Source organism: Bos javanicus, chromosome 20, assembly GCF_032452875.1.
Source record: "Bos javanicus breed banteng chromosome 20, ARS-OSU_banteng_1.0, whole genome shotgun sequence".
Taxonomy (NCBI): Eukaryota; Metazoa; Chordata; class Mammalia; order Artiodactyla; family Bovidae; genus Bos; species Bos javanicus.
The window spans coordinates 69,919,656-69,942,904 of record NC_083887.1 but is presented as its reverse complement, the minus strand read 5'-3'; the positions used below and the strand labels follow the sequence as shown (position 1 = coordinate 69,942,904).

Here is a 23,249-nt window from a genome sequence, read left to right as displayed (position 1 = left end):
GGGAAGCCGCTGCAGAGAGAAGCCTGCATGCTGCGATGGAAGGAGTCCCTGCTCTCCATGCTAGAGAAAAGCCTGTGCGGCAACGAAGACCCAGCACAGCCAAAAATAAACAAATAAATAAAAGTATTGAAAAAAATCAGGTAAAGAAAATTAGGCCATTTCCCCTCCCAAGCAGGAATGGATGTCAGAAAACACTGAATCAATGAGTGATATATGTGGGAAGCTTCGTCGTCCAGAGTGGCCTGTCTGCGAGCCTGGGGCCCCTGCCACAGACCCTTCTGCAGCCTCCTGCCAGCCCACACCTAGGCACAAGCCTCCCCACAGGGCACTGAGCAGAGCTAGACTCAGAATAGCTCAGAAACGTACAATTGGTTTCAACATTTCCAGGAGCAGATAAAACAGAACTAGCATTAAAGGAATGAAACTTGCCAAACAGGTAGTGGGGGAATAAAGTATTTATGCCCAAACAAAATAATAAAGTGGTTCACAGCTGCACCTGTGGCACAGAGACGGCACTGGCTGGCTTCCCTACTACGGGGCACAGAAGCAGCGCCGGCCTCTGCCAGCACGTTAACGATGAAATCGAACTGAAACGGGAGTAGAGAACACCGGACTTTATTGGAGACTGGGCTAAGGGGAGGACACTCGCTTGTGATACGTGCTGTGTCTGATCGTGTGCTGTCGCCTCGGGTCTAAAAGGCATTGTAATGATCAAATGCTGTCTTGGAAATGAACCCTCTCTATTTTCAGTGACTAGAAAAAGCCTCTTTCTGAACCAATAAGCCCATCATTTGATGGTTTTATAAGGGACGACTGTCCCAAGTCAAGCATCTCAGATCACCGGACAAGTTTGTGGAGAAAACACAGTAGCTGGAGACACCCTGGTCCCCAGTCTCGGTTTTAGCAACAGGTGCCCCGAATCTCAGGGTCCAGCTGTGGGCGCGAGGGCCCAGGTGGGCCTGGGGCTCTGTGCAGGGGGCTGTAGACCCCGGTGTGGTGCTCACGTCCATGCTTCTAAGCAACAAACATTCCTCAAAAGATTAGGAGCCATTGGCTATATGGACTGTTCGATGATTTCCTAGATCTTAACCATCAAATAATTAGAAAAACTGCAAAGCTGGCAGATTTTTACGGAGAACCTCCCAAATCCACTTGACTTAGAAACGAAAAGAGATGGTGCAAAACCCTGAAGACTCTCACGAGCAAATTCCTTTTTGTTTTGTTTTACAGTTTTAAAACAATAGAGGGCAGGAGTTTCAAACTGATTTCAAAACCCTGTGTACGTTTCTCCCTCATCCTGGAATATCTCCTGATCATTCGTACTTTTCGCAGCGACTTTGAAAAACCCCGTTAGCAGGGTCAGTCCCTTGGCCGTTTATAACATTAAGAGGCACTATTTACAGGGTTTTGTAAATGTTAACAACTGCATTATTTAAGCATATGCTTCTTAGTTTCAATTTGCCACACATTTTCTTTTCCTGTCTCAGATTTAGGAAAGTTGTCTGAGCTATTTTAACGCATCTTGAAAGATAGATAGACAGATAATAGATGGATGGATAGATACGGATGATAGATAGAGGACAGATAGATTAAGAAATAAGCAGAGCTGAGGTTCCTCACAGTAGAATTCCTAAGGTAAAGGACATAGGGTTTGCAGAGTTTAGTGCACAGCCGTCATAATGAGTTGAATAAAGGATTAAAATAAGTGTATTCTGGGTGCCAGTCCTTTGGTCACCTGATGCAAAGAGCTGACTCACTGGGAAAGACCCTGATGCTGGGAAAGATTGAGGGCAGGAGGAGAAGGGGACGACAGAGGATAAGAGGGTTGGGTGACATCACCGACTCGATGAACATGGGTTTGAGTAAGCTCCAGGGGTTGGTGATGGACAGGGAGGCCTGGCGTGCTGCAGGCCATGGGGTTGCGAAGAGTCAGACACGACTGAGCAACTGAAAAACGTCCTGGGTGCCAGAACTGGGGCCCTCTGAGCCACCTCCACCCCACCCTTTGGGGAGACACCATGGTCTCCCACACATTACAGGAGAAAAGACAGTGGCCCCGAGTTCTGAGACTGCCCTCGCTCGGCCAGTGCATGGAGCAGCTGAGGCTGCGGGTCCAAGCCCCTGAGCTGTGACACACATCTCCCTGAAAGGGGGGCTGCACCCTGCTCTCCTCTGCCTCCCACCCCCTCCATCACGGTGTCCATGGGCGCTCAGGGCAGAGAGACCCTCCATCGGGCGGGCCCTGTGTGTCCTGGGCCATGAGCAGGGCCCCTGACATCTGCTCAGCAGTGGCTCTGGCCCCGGCTGACGGCCCTAAGGCCCCCAGTTCAGTTCAGTCACTCAGTCGTGTCTGACCTTTTGCAACCCCATGGACTGCAGCACGCTAGGCCTCCCTGTCCTTCACCAACTCCCGGAGCTTATTCAAACTCATGTCTATGGAGTCGGTGATGCCATCCAACCATCTCATCCTCTGTCGTCCCCTTCTCCTCCTGCCTTCAATCTTTCTCAGTATCAGGGTCTTTTCCAATGAGCCAGTTCTTTGCATCAGGAGGCCAAAGCATTGTAGTTTCAGCTTCAGCATCAGTCTTTCCAATGAATTTTCAGGACTGATTTCCTTTAGGATGGACTGGTTGGATCTTGCAGTCCAAGGGCCCGCAGACCTCGCCTGACCCTGGGGGAGCCACCCGCCCCCTTGGCCATCACTGCTCCGAGAGACCAGATGTCATCAGACGCATGAACAAAGTGATGTGCTTTTCAATCTTCAGTGGTCATCGACGTGGAGGATATAAGATGTCCTCAACGTCCTGAGAAGAGAAAGTGTCCACCTACAACTGATCCCTGTCCTGGAGAGAACTGACCGGGGGTCAAGATCAGATCGCCTTGCCCTCCCGCCCCCGTCCGGGCTGAGTTTCCGATGAGAGTCGTGGCAGGTCGGCTCTGGGCCTGACGCTCAGTGGGTATCCGAGCCGGGCGGAGTCCCTCTGCTGTGGACGGCGAGGCAGCTTCCAGCACGGCTGTCACAGTGTCGCCGCCGTATAAACTAAGTGGAAATTTAGATACTGGAGCACCTAATAGGGAACATCAATCTTTTACAGCGAGAGAAGACATAAATTATAAACAAATACGTCCTCTGGTCTGGTCGAACAGCACGGTGATCAAAGAGACACAATGGAAACGCGTTTGCTTCTGCAGCCCTGCTCCCCCAGCTCCGGGCGGCGGCCGGGAGCCGATGGCCTTTGTTCCGTCTGTCACACGACACTCCCCTCCTGTTGTTTTACGTAATCAATACGGGGCTGAAATCACCTACTGCTGCCTCGACCACCTCCTATTTTGTCCACTCATGAATTATGGATCCCTGCACAACATCAAGTCTACAATTTCGATTGCATTTGCTAATCATTGATCAATAATTCAGGAGCGTTCTTCTTCAAGGGCCCCTGGTTTCCTGCAGCAGATGGCAGCGAGCAGAAGTCCCTTATCACAGAGCAGCGCCGCGGAAACAGCCCGTGGAGTTGCTCCTTGTCCTTCCCCTTGGACGAGGACGAGGGCAGCCGTGTGCGGTGCCGGATTCGTCCTTCTGGGCCACCCGCCCTGAGTGAGGCGACCAGCACCAGCCCCCAGGGGTCTGGGCGGGCGCACGAGGCAGGGACCGAGCAGCAGAAAGGGCACGTCTCTCCTCTGGGTCCGGTCCCGTGTTCCTGCTCCATCCCTAATCGCGCCTCCTGGGAGAGGGACGTTTCCAGCCCACTTTCTGTGGACGTGGGGCTGGGGCCCAGACCCCTGTGTCTCCCCGCCCCACACGTGCAACCTTGCAAATCACCCTGCAGATCTGAACATTATATCCACAGCCAGCTCCCCGCAGGTGAGCTTGAAGCCCGGAGCTATTTTCAGGTGCGCTTGCTGCTGCTTCGTTCAGCTCTGTTTCCGTCTAGGTCTGCGTGTCTGTTTATGTCCCTTCAGCGAGATGACGAAATAAACAAGAACCATCCTTTTACAAACTATGCCGCAGTGTTCACTGTAAGTCACGCTATGGGGAAGAGTTCTTTTCATTTAGCCTTCCAGAGGGCGGTGATGTCCACCCCTCTTCAGGTGGAGCTGCAGCTAAAACACCTGCTTCTTGACGGGCAGCCCCAGTGGGTGGGGCTGGATGAGCCGCAGAGCTCGGCCGGGGCAGCACCGGAAGGTGGGAGCCGGGTGGGGACACCAGTCTAGGGAGCCTTCCCTGCAAAAGGAGCACAGAGGGTTCTGGGGCTGCCCAGGTCCCGCGTGGAAAGGGCAGGACAAGGGGCCTGGGTCACCTCCAAGGCCAGGCCCCGCTCCCCTACACGCCTTGAGCTGCAGGGAGAGGCTCGGGGCAGCCAGGCCCAGCCACGGTCACCCACAGTCACCCTTTGTCACCAGCCAGTGGGAGCCCCACCTCCAGAGTTCTCCCTGACTTTTAAAAATCCTGAAAACAGAAACAGCAGGAGAAAGGTTTAAAGCAGCTGCTGCAAGAAGCCAGGGAGACAAAGTAGTGGTGGGGCGGGGCGGGCAGGGAGCGGACAGGACCTCCAAACTGGGGAGAGGTGGTGGGACAGACGGGATTTTAGCATTGTAAGTCAAGATGAAGGGAATGAGAATGAGATGGGAGGAGAAGAGATGGGAAAAGAAAAATATTAACGAAAGAAGTCAGGAAAAGAAACAGGTGCCCACCTCACACACACTCACCTGCCCCACCTCACACACACTCACCTTCTCCCACCTCCACACAGGCTCACCTGTCTTCCTTCTCTTCCTGCCTCTCCTGGCCCCTGCCCCTCACCTGCGTGGTCCCTGGGGGACTGTGTCTGCTGGTCAGCTGTGGTGTATGTACCTGATTTGGGTTGAAAATAGAGAATAAATGTATTATCCCAACTGGAATCCCTTGGCAGAGGCCCTGGTGATCTGGTGCAGGTCGCAAGACCCCTCAGACCCTATCTGTGTCTAGAGTAGAGTCCGCTCAGCCCTGCCCCCAGAGACCTGGTGGACGAGGCCCTGACGGGCCTGCATTGCAGTGTCTGAGGGCAGAGCAAGGCTCCCTGGCACCCGCCGCTGAAGGAGGCACCCTGATTGCAGCAGCTCCATCTCTCGCCTCCAAGTGACTCATAAAATCCCAGCTGGAGATCCCGGTCCCCCGCTCTAGCTCAGTGTTGAGAGGCTCCCCTCAGCTCAGCATGGCCGTCTCTGCACAGAAGCTAAGAGATGGTCCAGCTCTCCCCATGACTTCTGGAACAGAAGCTGTGAACCACTGAGGTGCCGTGGGCGGGCAGCCAACTCTGGCCAGGAGCAGGTGGCCGAGCAAGGTGCCTCCTGAGACATGGAACCAGGATCCCTGCTCCTCCGGCGGGGGTGGGGCACGCCCGTCTTCTCGGGCCCCTTGCCTGCTCGGGCGATGTGGCACCATCACATCTGAGAAACCACCCTGCGAACACATCTCATGTCCTCCAAGAAGACTTTTCCTCTGCAGCCTCCGGAGCTTCCCCCAGTGGCACCGGATGTGGGGTGGCCGTCTTTGAACTGGGCTGAGCACCCAGGGAGGAGCCACTCAGAAACACATGCCCAGGGGCTCGGGGGCCTGCCCTGGGGCAGCGTCAGTGCCCCTCGCCCCGGACTCACGGCCCCATCCAGAGGAGCGCTCTGGCCACTGGGGGAGGAGGCGACACACGAGGAACACAGAGCCCCGGCCGAGTTGCTGATTCTCCTCTTTATGACTGAGGCTGTGGGCCTCTCCAAGCCAAACAAGGCCTGCACGTGAGGGGCCATGCTCCTCATGGCCTCGAAGATTCGAGGACTCACAGTAGATGAGCCACGTGTGTCGTCAGCGCCCTTGTTTACACCAGACCTACAGCCTCCTGTGCATCCCCCCACCTGTCATCCCCCCATCTGTCAGTCATTCCCCCACCTGTCTGCCATCCCCCCGCCTGTCAGTCATCTCCCTGCCTGTCTGCCATCCCCCCACCTGTCTGCCATCCCCCCGCCTGTCTGTCATCCCCCCACCTCTCCCACCTACTGATCATCTGTCTGTCTCTCTACCAGATTCTTCCATTTGAAATGCTGTTTCCCTTTCAACAGATTCATAATTCACTGTTTTCCAGTAAACTGCAGGGCCATGCTGTTACCCTGACACCTTTCAACCTCTCACTTCCCTCTCAGTGATGGAATTCATACCGTCCATGGAGCACTCTGTCCTTTTCAAGGAGCAAAAGCTTCAGAAGACTCACTAGGTTCTAAGAGGAGTGTCAGCCCCCTCTGCAGCTGGTCCGCTAGAGACCTGCTACTGTCTGACCACCCCCACCTCAGGACCCCGTCCCCCACCTTGGGACCTCGCCCCCACCCCCCACCTCAGGACCCCACCCCCCACCTTGGGCCCCCATCCCCCCACCTCGGGACCCCAGCCGCCACCTTGGGCCCCCACCCCCCAACTTGGACCCCACCCCCCACCTTGGGCCCCCATCCCCCCACCTCGGGACCCCATTGTGAGTTTTGACCAGCTTCTCTGAGACCAGCTGGTGGGTGAGATCACAGTAAGAGCTCCAGTTACAGGAGGATGGGGACTGCTGCTCTGCTGCACATCTCGGGGCGCTCAGAAAACACGACAAGAGACCTGCGCCGTTTCCTGGAGGTTCCTGCAGGTTCTGGCCACACAGCCCCTCCTGTTGCAAAGCCTGGTGTCCAGTCCCAACCACACCGTCCGTGCCCAGTCCGCGGCCACCATGCGCCTGCAAGGCCACCATGCTGCCGCCTGCTGGGCTCACAGCCCTCTGCCCTCCCAGACTGCCTGGCACACGTCGCCTGAGCCCCAGGTGCTGTGAGTCAGGGTCCCGGCCCCTTGGCCCAGCGTGCACCTAGCCCGGCACACCTGCCCGTGCCACACCTGTGCCCGGACGCAACCCCCGTCAGGACCACAGAGGCCACCCGTGCATGCGGGGGAGCATCTCCATCTGCCTCCTCTGCCCTGGTCCTCCTACACGCGGTGCTGACTCCGCCGACGGTGAGGGCCTTAGACGTGGTGAACTATGAGTTTTCTCTTTACTTGGTTAAAATACCTGCCTTCCCCCCTTCATTTCTGCTGTGTGCCCATCTGCGTGGCGACGCAGCTCCAGGGAGACAGAAGTGCCCATCGGCCAACCCGCCACCTGCCCTGGGCTCTCCCAGCCCCGGTTCCTCCCCATTTCCAGCCGGAAGCTTCAGGATGCTTTCCTGCAGCCTCGTTGGCCTGACTGCCGGGCCCTGGCCCAGAGGAGGGGGGTCGGGATGGGGGGTTGGTTCTTAGGAGGCTTGAACCAAGTGTTCCATCAGTTCAGATGGAGGGGAACCGAACGGCTTTTTTCAGCCCAATTTAACATGATTGGTTTGACTCCCCGGGCTGAGCCCTTTCCCTTCCACCATGGTCCTTACAACAACAGAAGAGCGGCTGTGGGCCCCTCCAGATGTGCTCCTGGGGAAGAAAGGCGTCTTTATAAGGTGACTAGCACTTCTGTTCGGTTCAGCTGCTCAGTCGTGTCCGACTCTTTGCGACCCCATGGACTGCAGCATGCCAGGCCTCCCTGTCCATCACCAACTCCTGGAACTTGCTCAAACTCGTGTCCATCGAGTCAGTGATGCCATCCAACCATCTCGTCCTCTGTCATCCCCTTCTCCTCCCACCTTCAATCTTTCCCAGCATCAGGGTCTTTTCCAATGAGTCAGTTCTTTGCATCAGGTGGCCAAAGTATTGGAGTTTCAGCTTCTGTTCTCAAATGTAAGTTCCAGTAATAATGGTAACAATGAGTGGGGTCAGGGTCGGGGGGGAGCTCCCATCACAGTCCCGGTACTCAGGACCACACCAAGCCACCCACTCACTTGCTCTGCCAGCCAGAGGGGCTGGGGGTCCCCAGCCCTGAGCTCCGGAGGTCGTCAGGCAAGGTCATCTTGGGACAGTTTCCATTCTGAGGGGCAGCCCCATCCGAGTTGCTGGGCCACAGTGAGGAGATGCTTGGGGTGCAGGGCAAGGAGCCCCAACTGGGCAGAGCCCAGGGGAGGTGGGGTCAAGGGGGGAGCTTCCCTACTCCCCCAGGGCAGGAGGGAAAGGGGCCCCTGAGACACCCACCCTGCTCCCCATGTTCAGGCTCAGTGAGCCGCTAGCCAGCATCCCAGGGGACTGTTCACACAGCTGGGTGGATTCCTGCTGCCCATACAGAAATGTGACATTTCTCCCAAGAGCCTGTTTGATCTGCTTCAAACACTTGATTCACTGACCTCCCTGGGCTTGGAATGAATTGTGGAGCCTGAAAAGTAAGAAGTCAAGTTCAAATCCTTCTGGTTGCAGGTGGTGTTCCCATGTACCCACGGCTTATGTGCCGAGGGCGGCTGTGCACGGCCTCTGACCTGAGGGTCTTGGATCCCTGAGGGCATCACTCAGGAGATTACCCTGTCCTGGCCCCTGGTGCCCAGATCAGCTCCTGTGAGGTTCGGGCCCACACTGCCTGACAGCCGGGCCTTCAGCCGCAGGGCCTGCTGGACACTGGAAAGGTGCCCAGAAGCAGACTTGACATTCTAATCTCAAACAATTTATATTTTTATATAAAATATATATATGCATGTTAATATTTAGACCTTAAGGCTGAAGCAAGGCAAACTATCTTCCCACGAAGTAGAGCTTGGTCTTTGATAAGATTAAATATTTCACTAGAACCACTAGAAACTGGGTGCCTGATTTGAAATGGGATCTAAATGTAAGATGGTCACAGAGTTTAGACTCAGTCCAGTAACAATGAATGCAAACTATCTTATTATAATTTTTTATAACTCTCTGCGACTCCTTAGACTATACGGTCCGTGGACTTCTCTAGGACGGAACACTGGAGTGGGTTCTGCTCAGTTCAGTTCAGCTGCTCAGTCATTTCCAACTCTTTGCAACCCAGTGGACTGCAGCACCCAGGCCTCCTTATCCAGCACCAACTCCCGGGGTCTACTCAAATTCATGTCCATTGAGTCAGTGATGCCATCCAACAATCCCATCCTCTGTTGTCCCCTTCTCTTCCTGCCCTCAATTTTTTCCAGCATCAGGGTCTTTTCAAATGAGTCAGCTCTTTGCATCAGGTGGCCAAAGTTTCAGCTTCAACATCAATCCTTCCAATGAACACCCAGGACTGATCTCCTTTAGGATGGACTGGTTTGATCGCCTTGCAGTCCAAGGGACTCTCAAGAGTCTTCTCCAGCACCACAGTTCAAAAGCATCAATTCTTTGGCATTCAGCTTTCTTTATAGTCCAACTCACTTTCCCTTCTCCAGGGGATCTTCCCAAACCAGATTTCAAGCCCAGGTCTCCCACATTGCCAGCTGAGCCACAAGTGAAGCCCAAGAATACCAGAGTGGGTAGCCTATCCCTTCTATAGCAGATCTTCCTGACCCAGGAATCCAACTGGGGTCTCCTGCATTGCAGGTGGACTCTTTACCAACTGAGCTATAAGGGAAGCCCTTTATTATAATTGTCTGTATTAATTACACATTGACATGATAATCTTTGGAAAAAATGAGGGTTTTTTTTTTTTTTAAGTTTCATCTGTTTATTTTTACTTCTCTTAGGAATGGATACTAAACAACATAAAATGATCTCTGTGGCTCACATGATGCTTTTGTTGACAGATTCTGATCTCAGGAAGGAATCTAGATCTGAGGGTAAACAGCAGATAAATAAACATGTGATGATCTCGGCTGGGTGGAGACTGATGGACGCCCCGCCCCGCCCGCGGGAGCGTGGTAGACCCACGATCTGCTGCAGGACCTACGGCCCCTCCCACTCTGTGCTTCAGCATTGCTCAGCTGTGAACTGGCAGAGAGGAGACCCTGACGTCTTCTCAGGTGTTCGGAGAAATGCACCTTTTCTGTATTCATTCTTCATTCTCCCCTTCCCCTCAGTGGGCAGTGAGGGCTGCCACACCCCTGTCTCCAAGCCTGGGCTGGCCAGGACAAGACATGAACAGGCTAAAATCCAGGGAGACCCCACTAGGGTGGTTCATGGGGATCTTACAGGCCAAATGCATATACCCAGATTTTCCAAAAGCAGCTGAAGTTGGCTGGTAAATTAACTTGCTCTAAATCACTTAATGATCACACACTATCAGGGTTTAACTGAAACCTTACTAGAAATGGATCAATAGAAGTGGGATATATTATCAGTGCAGAAACGTCAACAATAGACCTGAAACATCTTCAAAGCGTGCTTATCTTTTTATATGCCTTACCTTTTGGAAGTTTCTGAACAGAAGAGATTAAATATAAGGCTTTTCTTACACACTATTCTATCATAAAACAATCATTGTGGGCAAGTGTTCCTTCATATCCACATGCTCCTGGACAATCACTTGGTTTTTCTTGCATGTTTTAAATAGCTGTCGTCAGCATTCTCTGTGTGCTTCTGAAGACACCTTCTAGCTCCATCTCAAGGGCAAACAGCCTTAAGCCTGCCCCACATTTATCAAAATTCAACCCTGTGTGCAGACATATGAATAAAAAGGTTAATCAAAAGATCTACTTTTATGGCAGAAGTAGAGATCCTATAAGACTGATTTTCTGTGCTTAAAAAAAAAAAAATAACAAACTAATTGGAACACAATTCACATACCATGAAATTCACTTGTCAAGAATGCACAACTCGATAGTTTTTTAGCGTATTTACAGAGCTGTGCCACCGTTAGCACTAATTTTAGAACTTTCTTATCACCCTCAAAAGAAACCCAGCAACCACTAATCGGCTTTCTAATCTTCGTGTAAAGACAGCAGAAAGAGCGAGTTTGTGTGTGGAGTTCATCTTTGGGGATCGAGTGCCGAGGCAGCAGGCGGACCTGGCTCAAGTACCAGGTGTAATTTAGAGACTGTCTTGGCCCGCCCATGCTGTCACAGCAAAACACCACGCCTGAGAGGCTTGAACAACAGACAGGCATCTGCTCACAGTTCTGGAGTCAGAAGGTCCAAGTTCAACGGCCGGCAGGGCCAGTGTCTGACGAGAGCTCTCTTTCTGGCTCAAAGGCACCTGCCATCACCGTGTGCCTCCCTGAAGGACAGAAGGGAAGAGCCTCTTCTTATAAGGGCACTAATCCCATCAGGGGCTGCCCACCCTCCCAACCTCATCTGACCCTACTTACCTCCAAGCACCCCATTTTCAAGGCCAAACACACTACTTACCTCCAAATACCTCATTTTCAAGCACCAAACACATGTCATGGCTTCAACATATTCGAATTCTGAGGGCGCATTCAGTCTCCTGTATCAGGTAGAGTCAGTCAGTTCAGTTGCTCAGTCGTGTCTGACTCTTTGCATCCCCATGGACTGCAGCACCCCAGGCTTTCCTATCCATCACCAACCCCTGGAGCTTACTCAAACTCGTGTCCGTCAAGTCAGCGATGCCATCCAACCATCTGTCATCCCCTTTTCCTCCCGCCTTCAACCTTTCCCAGCATCAGGGTCTTTCCCAGTGAGTCAGTTCTTCGCACCAGGTGACCGAAGTATTAGAGTTTCAGCTTCAGCATCAGTCCTTCCAATGAATGTTCAGGACTGAAAATATCAGGTACAAATGACTACAGTGAAGCGGCGTTGGAGACCTTATAGTTTCTCTGTCCAAGCCGCAGGCTGTCCTTTTAATACACGCGCGTTTCCGGGACAGCTCTGATTCAGCCGGGAGGGGGTGGTTGGGTTGGGACCTCCGTTGGAGCCAACGAGAGAAAGGAAGCCTGCCAGCCAAGGGGGTGGCCCTGCCGCTGCGTGACGGGGCGTGGCGGGCGGCGCCGCCAGGGTGGTGCAGAAGCAGCAGGAGGGGACGACGGCTGCGGTTATGGAAACGCCGTGGAGGGCGTGGTTCCAAACACGGCGCCACGCGCTTCTACGTGAGCCCCTGCTTCCCTGCTGTGGACCCTGCCCCGGGCACCAGCCGTGGACTGGCCACACAGCACCTGGGCACCAGCCATGGACTGGCCACACAGCACCCGGGCACCAGCCATGGACTGGTCACACAGCACCCGGGCACCAGCCATGGACTGGCCACACAGCACCCGGGCACCAGCCATGGACTGGTCACACAGCACCCGGGCACCAGCCATGGACTGGCCACACAGCACCCGGGCACCAGCCGTGGACTGGCCACACAGCACCCGGGCACCAGCCGTGGACTGGCCACACAGCACCCGGGCACCAGCCGTGGACTGGCCACACAGCACCCGGGCACCAGCCATGGACTGGCCACACAGCACCCAGGGCGCTGGCTTCATGGCTGCCACACACCAGGCGCCACGCTGCTCGAACAGCGGGCCCTGTTGAAGGTGCTGGCACAGAATTAAAAGCAGGGCCTCATGAAAACGCAAGAGCGCTAGCGTCTCATCCGCACCGTGGACTCAAAGCGTCCAGCGAAAGCGCAGTGACTCCACGTGTGCTGAGGAGGGGCCACCAAGGCGCGCACGCTGACGGTGGAGACGCAGAGCAGTGGGGCCCCCGGGAGCGTGTTATAAAAGCATCGCCACTGCTGCCCGGCAATTCCGGCTCAGGGTCTGCCCAGGGGAAGTGGAAGCCTTGCTGTGTGGACGCTCGTGGCAGCACTGTCCGTGAGCGCCCCGAAGGGGAAAGGAAGCCCAGAGTGGAGGAGCGGTCTGTCCGCCGCTGGCTGTGCGACACGCCTGGCGGTGGGAAGGAAAGAGCACTGGTGCGCGTGGCACCATGCAGGGTCTTAAAACCAACTTGCTGAATGAGAAAAGACCCCAAAGACTCACAGAACAGTGCCATGTGTACAAGAATCTAGGAATGTGAACTAGGGCAGAAAGCAGATTATGTTCCACGGGGCTGGGTTTGGGGTAAGCGACAGTGGGCACAGGGAAGCGTTCGGGGGCGATGGAAACATTCTGTGTGGGGGTGCTGGTGGTCGCAAACCGAATGCAGTTATGAACATTCGTGCAACTGTGGGCTCCCAGGAGGTGCAGATGATAAAGAACCGATCCACCAGCACAGGAGACGTGAGAGACGTGGATGTGATCCCTGTGTGGGGAAGGTGCTCTGGAGGAGCCCACGGCAGCCCAGTCTAGTACTGTTACCTGGAGAATGCCACGGACAGAGGAGCCTGGTGGAGTACAGTCCACGGGGTCGCAAAGAGCCGGACACGACTGAAGAGACAGCAAGCACGAGCACGCACGCAACTGTATCCAATCAACACCCAAATAATGACACCACAGTGTAATCTGGCATGGCTAAAGTAAGCTAAAAAAATAAGTAAGACTGAAAAAGAAGTCTCAGAGGCAAAGCAATCTGTGTTGTCACACGATAGAAATGCTGCTTTTACAGCATTTAATTTGGTTAGAAACCCCTCCAAGTTTGTCGTTTCCGACACCCCAGGATCCTGACGTCTGTGGCAGGCCCCCTGGGAAAATCCCCCCAGGACACCACCGTTGCCTGCCCAGAACTCAGCCAGACCATGCACTGTTCATCCCTGCCCCTGGGCGCAGGGACACGGCGGTGGGAAGGGTGACCATCCGGAGTAGAATCAGCCCATCCAGTTTTATTGCAGGAACGTACAGTGGGGAGTCAGTCATCAGACAGGTCTGTGCACAAGTCTGGAGCTCAAATGAGAACAGCTGGATAGAAACAAGAAGCAAGAACCTACAGCAAGTTCTACAGGGAGAACCCCTGTGGATCCAAAGCCCCCAGACCCGATGCTTCTGCAACCAGTGAGCCTCCAGCGAAACTGTGCCATCACCTGGCTGACACCCTGCCCAGGGGGAGTCCTGGAGGCAAGAAGAGATGGGTGGATAGCGGCCACTCTCCAACCAGGCAGAGTCTCCCTGGTGGCGCCCACGCGGGTCAAAGAGAGGGCCGGTTTTTCCCTCCAGGCACTGAGGCTTCTCTGGAATCCATTTGACACTTCCTCTTTATAAACAAACTGACTCATTAGAAAAGACCCCGATGCTGGGAAAGATTGACGGCAGGAGGAGAAGGGGACGACAGAGGATGAGATGGTTGGATGGCATCACAGACTCAGTGGACAGGAGTCTGAGTAAGCTCCAGGAGCTGGTGATGGACAGGGAGGCCTGGCGTGCTGCGGTCCAAGGGGTCGCAAAGAGTCAGACACGACTGAGTGACTCAGCTGAACACTTGTTGTATTAGAGTGAAAAAGAAGTGCAAGGTCATGACCTCTAAAGGCATTTAAAATGTCTGTGTTATGTGAAGGCCTCGTTATGTTGCATTACTGGCCCATCTGATTGCAGACAGCTGCTACTTCCCCAGCAGCGCTAGATTCTCTAAGTCCTAGAGGCCACCGGTGCCCAAGGCGGATGGCGCTTCCAAGTACCAAGCATGAAGGGCGCCTGTGCTCCTCTGTAACCTCTCCTCACCCTGAGGGGGTGATCTCTCCTCCTGAGCTTTTCAGTAGCTCCTGAGATCCCGTTCCCAGCACCGGGCTGGTCTGCAGCTTCGGTGGCTGCCAGGGGCCCTGCCTCAGGTGGGAGGTGACCACGCCCACTCACTGCCCCTGCTCCCCGCTGCAGGACTGGGCTTCTCCCCTTTCCTACCGCTCACCTCAACTGAAAGCCAGACTTGATGCTTTGCTTCAGGCTCCATGTCTTCTCTTGGTTTCCCATCTTACTCACCTGCTTGCACACCCAATACACTCAGAAGACAGAAAGTTCGGTTTCCTTCTCTGTTTGCCGTCTGTCTCAGCGCTGGACACAATCACGCGTTAATCATGTCTCCTGATGCTGATGGCCAGGTCGGTGGCAGTAGGCTTAACCTCCTCCCGAGAGAAGGTCATGGGCTTTGAGGGCTGGGTTTTCTGCAGTCAAATTATGAAATGGAAAATCAAGCTCTTTATATTTTTTGTGAACTGCAAGGTGAGTAGTTTAATGAAGAGGAAGCTAATTAATGGTGAGCCAGACAAAGTCCTGCATTCCTCCCGCTCATCTCTAGTGCTCATCTCTAGTTCAGAGGAGCTTGATTCTGCCCAGATCACATTAGTTCTACGCTCCCCTAATTGCAAATCCTGAATAACAGTTCATTTATAAATTAGTAAGAAACACAGTGTTCCCAAAAAGCGGTTTTACATTAACATTCAGTTGTTAATAAAAGGTAGCTAATTTCACCCTGTTGAACTTTACCCTTCGCCTGCAATATCCATTTCTGATTATTGTATCACACAGCCCTTTCTTGTGTGCATCAGGAATTCTGCCTTTACGACAGAGGACTAGAGGCTCGAGATGGGGTGACTCCAGGTGGGGCCTGGCTGAAAGCAGGGAGAAAGGCAGAACTGGGGGTCACATCTGAACTCCATACAACCTGTCTGAAGACTGTCCCAGTCCCAAGGGTGATAACATCAGCTGCACACCGTGGATGATGGAACAACACCGGATTCTGACATCATAACCACTGCTCCCTGTGCCGTACGCCTCTCCTGCGTGGCCCCAGCCCCATCACGACTGAATCCGGGGATCCTGTCCTCAACCCCTCTGCAGCCATGTGGACGAGGGGGAGGGGAGGGTGGGGTCCACGTGCCCGGCCACTGCACGGCCACTGAGGGTGCCCTCCCCTGCACCCCGCCACCCCACAGGGGAGTTGGGGAAATAACCTGGGATGGGGTGGGGGGATGAAGCTGCAGCCCTGGAGTCCGGGGCAGGAGACCCGTCTTGGACACCACTGAGCTGTCGATCCCTCTCTGACCCACGGTTCCCTCATCTCCAGGACTAAGCGGGCATCACTCCCGAGTGCATGGTGTACACGGAAGGCTGTGCTCCCCGCCGCGGTCCCGTGCTGGGACTAGGACGGGGTGAGCATGGAGGGCACTCCCCAGTTTCCTCCAGGAAACGCACCCTCCTCCTCATTCCACAGGGAGGAAGGCTTCTCTGAAGCTTTGCCTGAAGTTGGGACGAAACCCTTCTTTGGGATCAACATTATTAAAGGTGGCACTAATCACCTCCGTCTTTGTGTTTGCACGTTATCAAGCCAGGGCAGCATGGGGTCAGCACTTTCACTCAGAAGGCAAGGGGACCCTCAGAGAGTCCTCAGAGGTCAAGAGCAGACTTCTCCTATGAAGCCCTCTGTTTCCTGCACAGAGAGCCTTCTCCGGGGTGTCTCCAATTTCCCCAGATCCACCTCAGGGTGAAGTCTTGCATCGAACCCCCCAAAACAGCCTATTGTGGATCTGGCATGCAGGGGGGAGAGGAATCAGAACGTCAGTCTCTAATTAAAACTCATCAAGGAGAAATTAAATCTCCTCTTTAATGATGCCATTTGTTGTCATGGATACTAAGGGGGAATAAACACACTAATGAAAATGGATGGGGGAACTTTACATGCGGTGAAAACAGACTTCAAGAGCGGTGACTTGTCGCAACGTTTGCACAACTGGATTAGAAGGGTCCCATTTTATTCTGAATGCGGGCACCAGTAATTTCCACGGAAACAAGGAATAAATGGTTCAGAATTTATCTTTGGAATTAAATTTATAGAAAAAAAGTTTTTTGTTTTTTTTTTAATTTCCGAAACCGCCATAAAGAAGTGCACAGTATGATGCAAACAAAACCCACGAGGTTTCTATGCTTCAGATTTCTTCCAGTGTAAGGGCTCTTAAAGATGGGTTTGGGTTGGGCACAGGAGTCCTGCACGTCACCACGCCCTCGATTTACACATCAATTCTGAGCTTTAAATCCTCTAGCTTACCTCACTGGAGGAGCCTCAAACAGCTTCCCAAAGAATTAAGTTAATTGCGTTTGGTGTAAGGTTGGTGTCCTTCCGGCTGGAAACTTTCCCAGGCCTTCCTGGGTGCTGGTGGCCACCAGCCTCCCAGGTCACCCTGTTAGCCCAGACTTTAATTAGCTCTGGCGTCCTCTTCACGATGATAAATGCAGAGATGATAAATGGAAATGCAAATGACCGTGGAGTGGCTCAGCCATCAGCCAGAGCATCATTAATGCCTCCCCGCTGCCGAATCGATCACTGTCAGCAGTGCCTGCGTGCGGCGGGGCACATGGCTGCCGGCCAGGACGCCTTCCAGGGCCCCGGCAGGCCGGGCTTCGTAGGGTTTTCCTCCCCATATGCTCTGATTCATCTTTTGCTGAATATTTGTTTGGCAACCAGAGTTCCAATATATCTCCAGCTGAGATGATAACTATTTGGGGTCAATAAGCAAATAGCTAATTTAGAGCAAAATAAATACCAATAGGAAATTATTCTCCCACCATCAAGATCTGAAAGAAAGTCAGTGGAATGAATCTATCTGGCTTGTTTCAAAACTGAAAGGTCTACTTTGAAGCTGACTAGAATGTCGGCTCAAAAGAGAAAATCGTGATCTACAAGCCCAACTTGAAGGATTTTTTTTTTCCAACTTGAAGGATTTTTTTTTCCCCAAGATCTTGAAGCACGAAATATTCTGCCCACAGTTGCAGGATTGTTCCCTCCAGGAAACTGGTGGGTTCACAAGGATGAGGCATCCCTTCTTTAACTAGAAACCCAGCCTGATTCCTCTGCGACATACCTCGCTGATGGCCCTGCCTGTCTCTCGGGACAGCTGAAGGGCACCCCTTGTATTTGCAGAGTTGGCCTCATCTACAACTGCAACGATGGGCACGGGGTTTTCTTTAGCCTTTTTTAAACTGCCACAAAGACACACTATTCAAGGGGATCTCAACACGGCAGGACAGCAGTGAATCCTGTCCCCACTTCCTTCTCTGCCTGCCCCCCGCCTGCCCCCCAAACCCCTCTCACCACCTTCTAACCCCGCGAACTCCTGTCCTCCCTCCATTCAGCCTGAGCATCTCTGTGGAGACCCGGCCTCCAGCTGGACAGATCATGTGACACCCAACAAAGGGGGCCCCGGGGCCTCAGGGCCAGCATCCTGAAGAATCATGTGACAATGTCACCTCTGGCCACGTGTTACCTGCAAACCTCACTCCCACTGGGGCCAAAGTGGGCTTGAGTTTGGGCCACAGTATCCAAGATTCGAGAGATCCGTGCCTGGGGAGGCGTGCCTGAGCTCAGGAGCTCACAGCACACAGCCTCATCTGCGGTGGAGCCGCTCACAAGGCCCTCCCGCTTCAGCACTCACGCTCGGTGGGGTGAAGCCAGAAAGGAGACCAGCGAGCTCTTGGTTTTCTCTCCAGGTCTGCCGCTTGTCCCCTGTTTCCATCTTCAAGACCAGCGTCTCTGTCACCCCAGGTCTCACCGTGGAAGCCTGAGAGCAGAGAGCACAGGGCCTCGCGCTCCAGCCTCCATCCACGGTGCTGCAGGTACGGGCAGCGAACACGCCCACTGCCCTCACCTCTCCCGACGGCACCCTGGTCTCGCCTCGGTCTCCCTCTTTCTCAACACCCTCCCCTCTTTGATCCGCAGGACAGCCAGGCTGGCCTTTGGGCATGATGCCTCTGGTCACAGAGTCCCCTCCGTAGAATAGTTCCGCTTCTTTCCCACCGAGGACAGCATCCAAACTCTCAGGCGCCTCCAGAGCCTCCGGGCGCAGCGGCCCCTCTGCTCCCTGTGCCCCGCCCCTGCCCACGTCCTCCAGCCGCTCAGGGCCTCTCTCCCTGCTCCCTCCTCACCTGCCCGGCTCTGTGTCAGGATGCCTCAGGACGGTCCACATTGTCCTGGAGGCCTCGTCCGCCCGCTCCTCCTGCCGTCCCTGCCCAGCGGGGTCCACGTGACCACACGGCCCAGATAAACTGCACGGCGTGGTCCAGCGGCCTCGCAGGTGGCTCCTGACCTTTGGGCACACGCATGAACTCAACAGCTGCTCGGCTCTTGTGTCGGCTTCTTTTTCCGCAGTCTGTAGATAATGGCAGTGGCCACCTCTCAGGGAGCTGACAAAGACGGGCCGATACGTGCAAAGGTGTGAGGCCCCTTTGGAGACTAGCAAGAGAAGTGTTTAACTTGCCTCCTACCAAACTTGATGGTCTCAGAATAAATCTCACTTGTCTGCAGGAGATTTCTTAGATCCCACGCTGACTTTATTTTCCAGAGTGTGGACTGCACCACTTCCTCCTTCTGCAAAGGGACCAGAGTCCTCTCCCATCGTGAGATGAGGGTTTCTTTCTCTTTTTTTACCCCATGAATAGGGAGGGTCCTGGGCTAGCCCAGTTCCGTCTGGGTGGCACTGGAGCAGTCTGATTGCCACCTTCGCTAGCCTGGCAGCTTCCTCTTGCCCCTTGGAGTGTTTACTCTTGAGATAGGCTCTCTGGCAGCATCCTACTGTGAGGGAGCCAAGCCTAGGGAGTGGCCAGCTGTGGGCTCTGAGTGAGCACCCAGGCCGTGGCCAGAGTCAACCCCAGGCAAGTGTGGCCAAGCTGCCCTCTCGGACACCTGGCCTGGAGGCCTCCGGCCTGTCCCAGCCCCAGGAACCCCTGACCGCAGGAGCAATGACAGTCCCACCAGGCCCCAGGAGCCCCTGGAACCCGGGAGTTCACATCATCGAAGCCAGGAGTTTGGGGTCACCTGGTCCACAGCAGTCGGGACAGATGCCCAGCGGGCTCTTGTGGCCTCTGGGATGGCCTTCTGTCTTCCCCGCCATCTCCTCCGGCACCGCCCAGCTGTGTCCCCTCCAGACTGGAACCTCCCTCAGGGCAGGGCCCACCGCCTCGTCCTCAGCCCTGGGTGTGCCGGCACCTGGCAGGGTCTCCATGAACACTTGCAGCATCAGTGAGTGCTTACTTCTAATTGGTTTATGGCACCACGTCCCCTCCCGGCCCACGGGTGGTGTCCGTGCCCCGTGGCACTCGGGAAGCTGGAGCGTGACTCTGGGAGCCTCAGCCGCTCGCAGCCCCACCGGCCACCCAAGGCACAGACCTTCCACACCCACCGGCCTCTGCTCGGCCCAGCATGCTCTGACCCATGCCTTGTGGGGAGGAATTTAACCACGATTTCAATTACTTTTAAAAGTTTGTATCGGGGTGAATAGGACTTCACAAGGGCAACCTTGAATGGCAAGGCAACACCATCAAGTTTGAAGTTCCATTTTTCAAATCTCAAAACTATTATTCTGCTTAACAGGTGAATAATTTATAGATGTATCAGCCTAGAGACAATGAAGATAAAACGCTCCCCTCCTTTTAAGCGTCACCTCCAGCCATGAACTATCTTGTAAAGGCACTGCTTTGTTATTAATAAAATTAACATCCTAACGTTGCATTTTACAGCAATACTTCCTTCCTCAGTAGAAAATCATGAAAACAACACTGAAGCCACCCGTAATTTCTCTGTAAAGTAAATAAAGGAAATGATTTCCATCTGACTCTAGGTTAAACATTTTATTTTGTTAGCACGATGAAAACAGAAATATAAGAGCAGACAAAATGTTTTGTTACCTTGGTGCCTATTAAGACTTTGGCTTCCTTTCTAGAGAGCGCTAGCCAATTTCAATAACATCAGGAACACGAGGAAATAAATTAGACATTTTAATTGTGAGATTATAACATACTGATGGAAGAGCTGGGAAGGAGCCAAAACAAATTTTAATGACAAAACAATAATCTAAGCAAAGTAGAAGGCATCAGGCTCTGTGGGCTTTGGAAGAAAATAAAGAAGCAGCATTAGGAACACCTCTGAATTTATCAAGCCAGTAAACTCTAGACAGCTTAAATTGTGGGTGAAGTTAACAAATATATTCGAGAAAATGCTGACTGCTTTAAGCAGTAAATCAAAAGCATAATTGGGCAAAATTTCATTGAGCCTTAATGACTGATGTTTCAGGTAACTACAAGAAAATTACATCCCTAAGGAAAATTTAGAAATTTCCTAATAGGGAGTCCATGGTGCCCAGTCATGTGTGATCATCAGCAAAGATTCATGGTGTTTTAAAACATATTAGTAGATTCACATCCTGTAGATGAGTCAGTCTTGGATGAAAGAATTTTACTTGTTAGATTTTCCAAACAATAAGTCTATTCTCAATATGCTTGGCAGCAGGGAGAAACTGGTAGAGGTTTTTTTTATTATTATTAATTTGTTAATTTAGTGTGGATCTAGAGTTTTGTTAGGTAGATGATGCTTAACATTAGCAGAGAGGGAAAAAAAAATCTCAGACCCCTCCTCCTCCTACTTCAGGGGGCAAATCTTGCATCTGTCAAGGTAAACAGCAGGCTCTCCCTAGTTATTAATTTTATACATAGAAGTATATATATGTGTCAGTCCCCGTCTCCCCGTTCATCCCACCACCCTCCCCTCCTTGGTGTTCATACGTTTGTTCTCTACATGTCTCTCTATTTCTGTTTTGCAAATAAGATCATTTATTGATTCTGTTAGAACCTGACTAGCCCTTGAATGCCTCCTTCCTAAAACACGTGACCATGTGTCTTCAGATCTGACCAAACACAGTCAAGGCAGGTGATCACCCACTCTCGCTTCTGCTACCTGAGTGGCTGTGCTGTATGCAGAGACCACAGCCCTCACCCAGGGGTCTGATACAGAACAGCCCACCCCTGACTGCAAAGACCACCGCGGAGAGAGGAGAGAGGTGGGCTGGTCTAGGCAACGCTCACCTGACCTAACAACTTGCACATCAACTTTGTTCAAATGTGGTTTGCTGCTGCTGCTGCTAAGTCGCTTCAGTCATGTCTGACTCTGTTCGACCCCACAGACAGCAGCCCACCAGGCTCCCCCGTCCCTGGGATTCTCCAGGCAAGAACACTGGAGTGGGTTGCCATTTCCTTCTCCAAGGCATGAAAGTGAAAAGTGAAAGTGAAGTCGCTCAGTCGTGTCCGACTCCTAGCGACCCCATGGACTGCAGCCCACCAGGCTCCTCCGTCTCTGGGATTTTCCAGGCGAGAGCACTGGAGTGGGTGCCATTGCCTTCTCCACAAGTGTGGTTTACATGCTATAAAATTCACACACACAAAGAGCGCAACTGGATGGCTTTTGATTGTCTCCCGGGAAGTTACTCCCATCAGAATGCACAACCCTTCAATCTCTCCAGGAAGAGCTCTTGGGTCTCCTACCAACCAACAGACGCCTCATCAGGCCAACGTTTGTCAGCTTTCTCTCCGTGCAGATTTATTTTGCCTGTTGTTGGATTTCTTGTGAATGAAATTACACCATATTTAGTCCCTGGATTGAGATCAGTAAGTCATTTATTTTTATTGCTGAATATTTAGAAAACTAAGAGATGGCATCCAGTCCCATCAATTCATGACAAATAAATGGGGGAAAAATGGAAACAGTGGCAGATTTTATGTTCTTGGGCTCCAGAATCACCGCAGACACTGACTGTGGCCATGAAATTAAAAGACACTTGCTCCTTGGAATAAAAGCTATGACCAACCTAGGCAGCATATGAAAAAGCAGAGTCATCAATTTGCCAAAAAAGGCCCATATAGTCAAAGCTGTGGTTTTTCCTGTAGTCATGTACAAATATGAGAGCTGGACCATAAAAAAAGCTGATCACCAAAGAATTGATGCTTTAAAATTGTGGTGCTGAAGAAAACTCTTGAGAGTACCATGGATAGCAAGGAGATCAAACCGATCAATCCTAAAAGAAATCAATCCTGAATATTCATTGGAAGGACAGATGCCGAAGCTGAAGCTCCAACGCTTTGGCCACCTGATGTGAAGAGCTGACTCACTGCAAAAGACCCTGATGCTGGGGAAGACTGAAGGCAGGAGGAGAAAGGGGCGACAGAGGATAAGATAGTTGGATGGCATCACCGACTCAAAGGACATGAGTTTGAGCAAACGCCAGGAGATAGAAGGGGACAGAGAAGCCTGGCTTGCTGCAGTCCACGGGGCTGCAAAGAGCTGGACGTGACTGAGGGACTGAACGACAGATCGCTGCGTGGTTGAGTACTCTGTGTGCTTGAGTACTCTGCATGGTTGAGTACTCTGCGTGGTTGAGTACTCTGCGTGGTTGAGTACTCTGCCGTGGGTTTGTCTATCAGTCTACTGATAAACTAGTGGGCTATATCCACTCTGGGAAATACTCTTATACACACAAAACTCTTATACACATCATTTTTTTGGACAAAACTTTTCATTCCACTGAAATAATTAGTTAAGAGTGGGCCCTGTACCAAATATGTGTTTAATTTTATACTTGCTTCACAAATGATCATACCATTTTACACTCCCAACAACAGAGTAAAATCTGCTGTACCCTCTTTAACATTTCACACTGTTAATCTTTTACATTTTAGTGGGATTTAGGATCATTATGAATTTAACCTGTGTATACCTGACAACTCAGAATGGGAAGCATCTTTCATTTGCTGATCATCATCATATATCTTCTTTTAAACAATAGCTAG

The 23,249-nt window shown here is 52.6% G+C and overlaps 1 long non-coding RNA gene across 1 annotated transcript; it reads right to left on the bottom strand.

Annotated features, from left to right (window-relative positions):
- Nucleotides 1-10,583: 10,583 nt before the first annotated feature.
- On the bottom strand, nucleotides 10,584-11,560 carry LOC133233375 (uncharacterized). Its single transcript, XR_009731698.1, has 2 exons — nucleotides 11,377-11,560; nucleotides 10,584-11,263 (listed from the first exon to the last, which is right to left on the bottom strand). It is a non-coding gene; the product is annotated as an uncharacterized LOC133233375 (long non-coding RNA).
- Nucleotides 11,561-23,249: the final 11,689 nt, after the last annotated feature.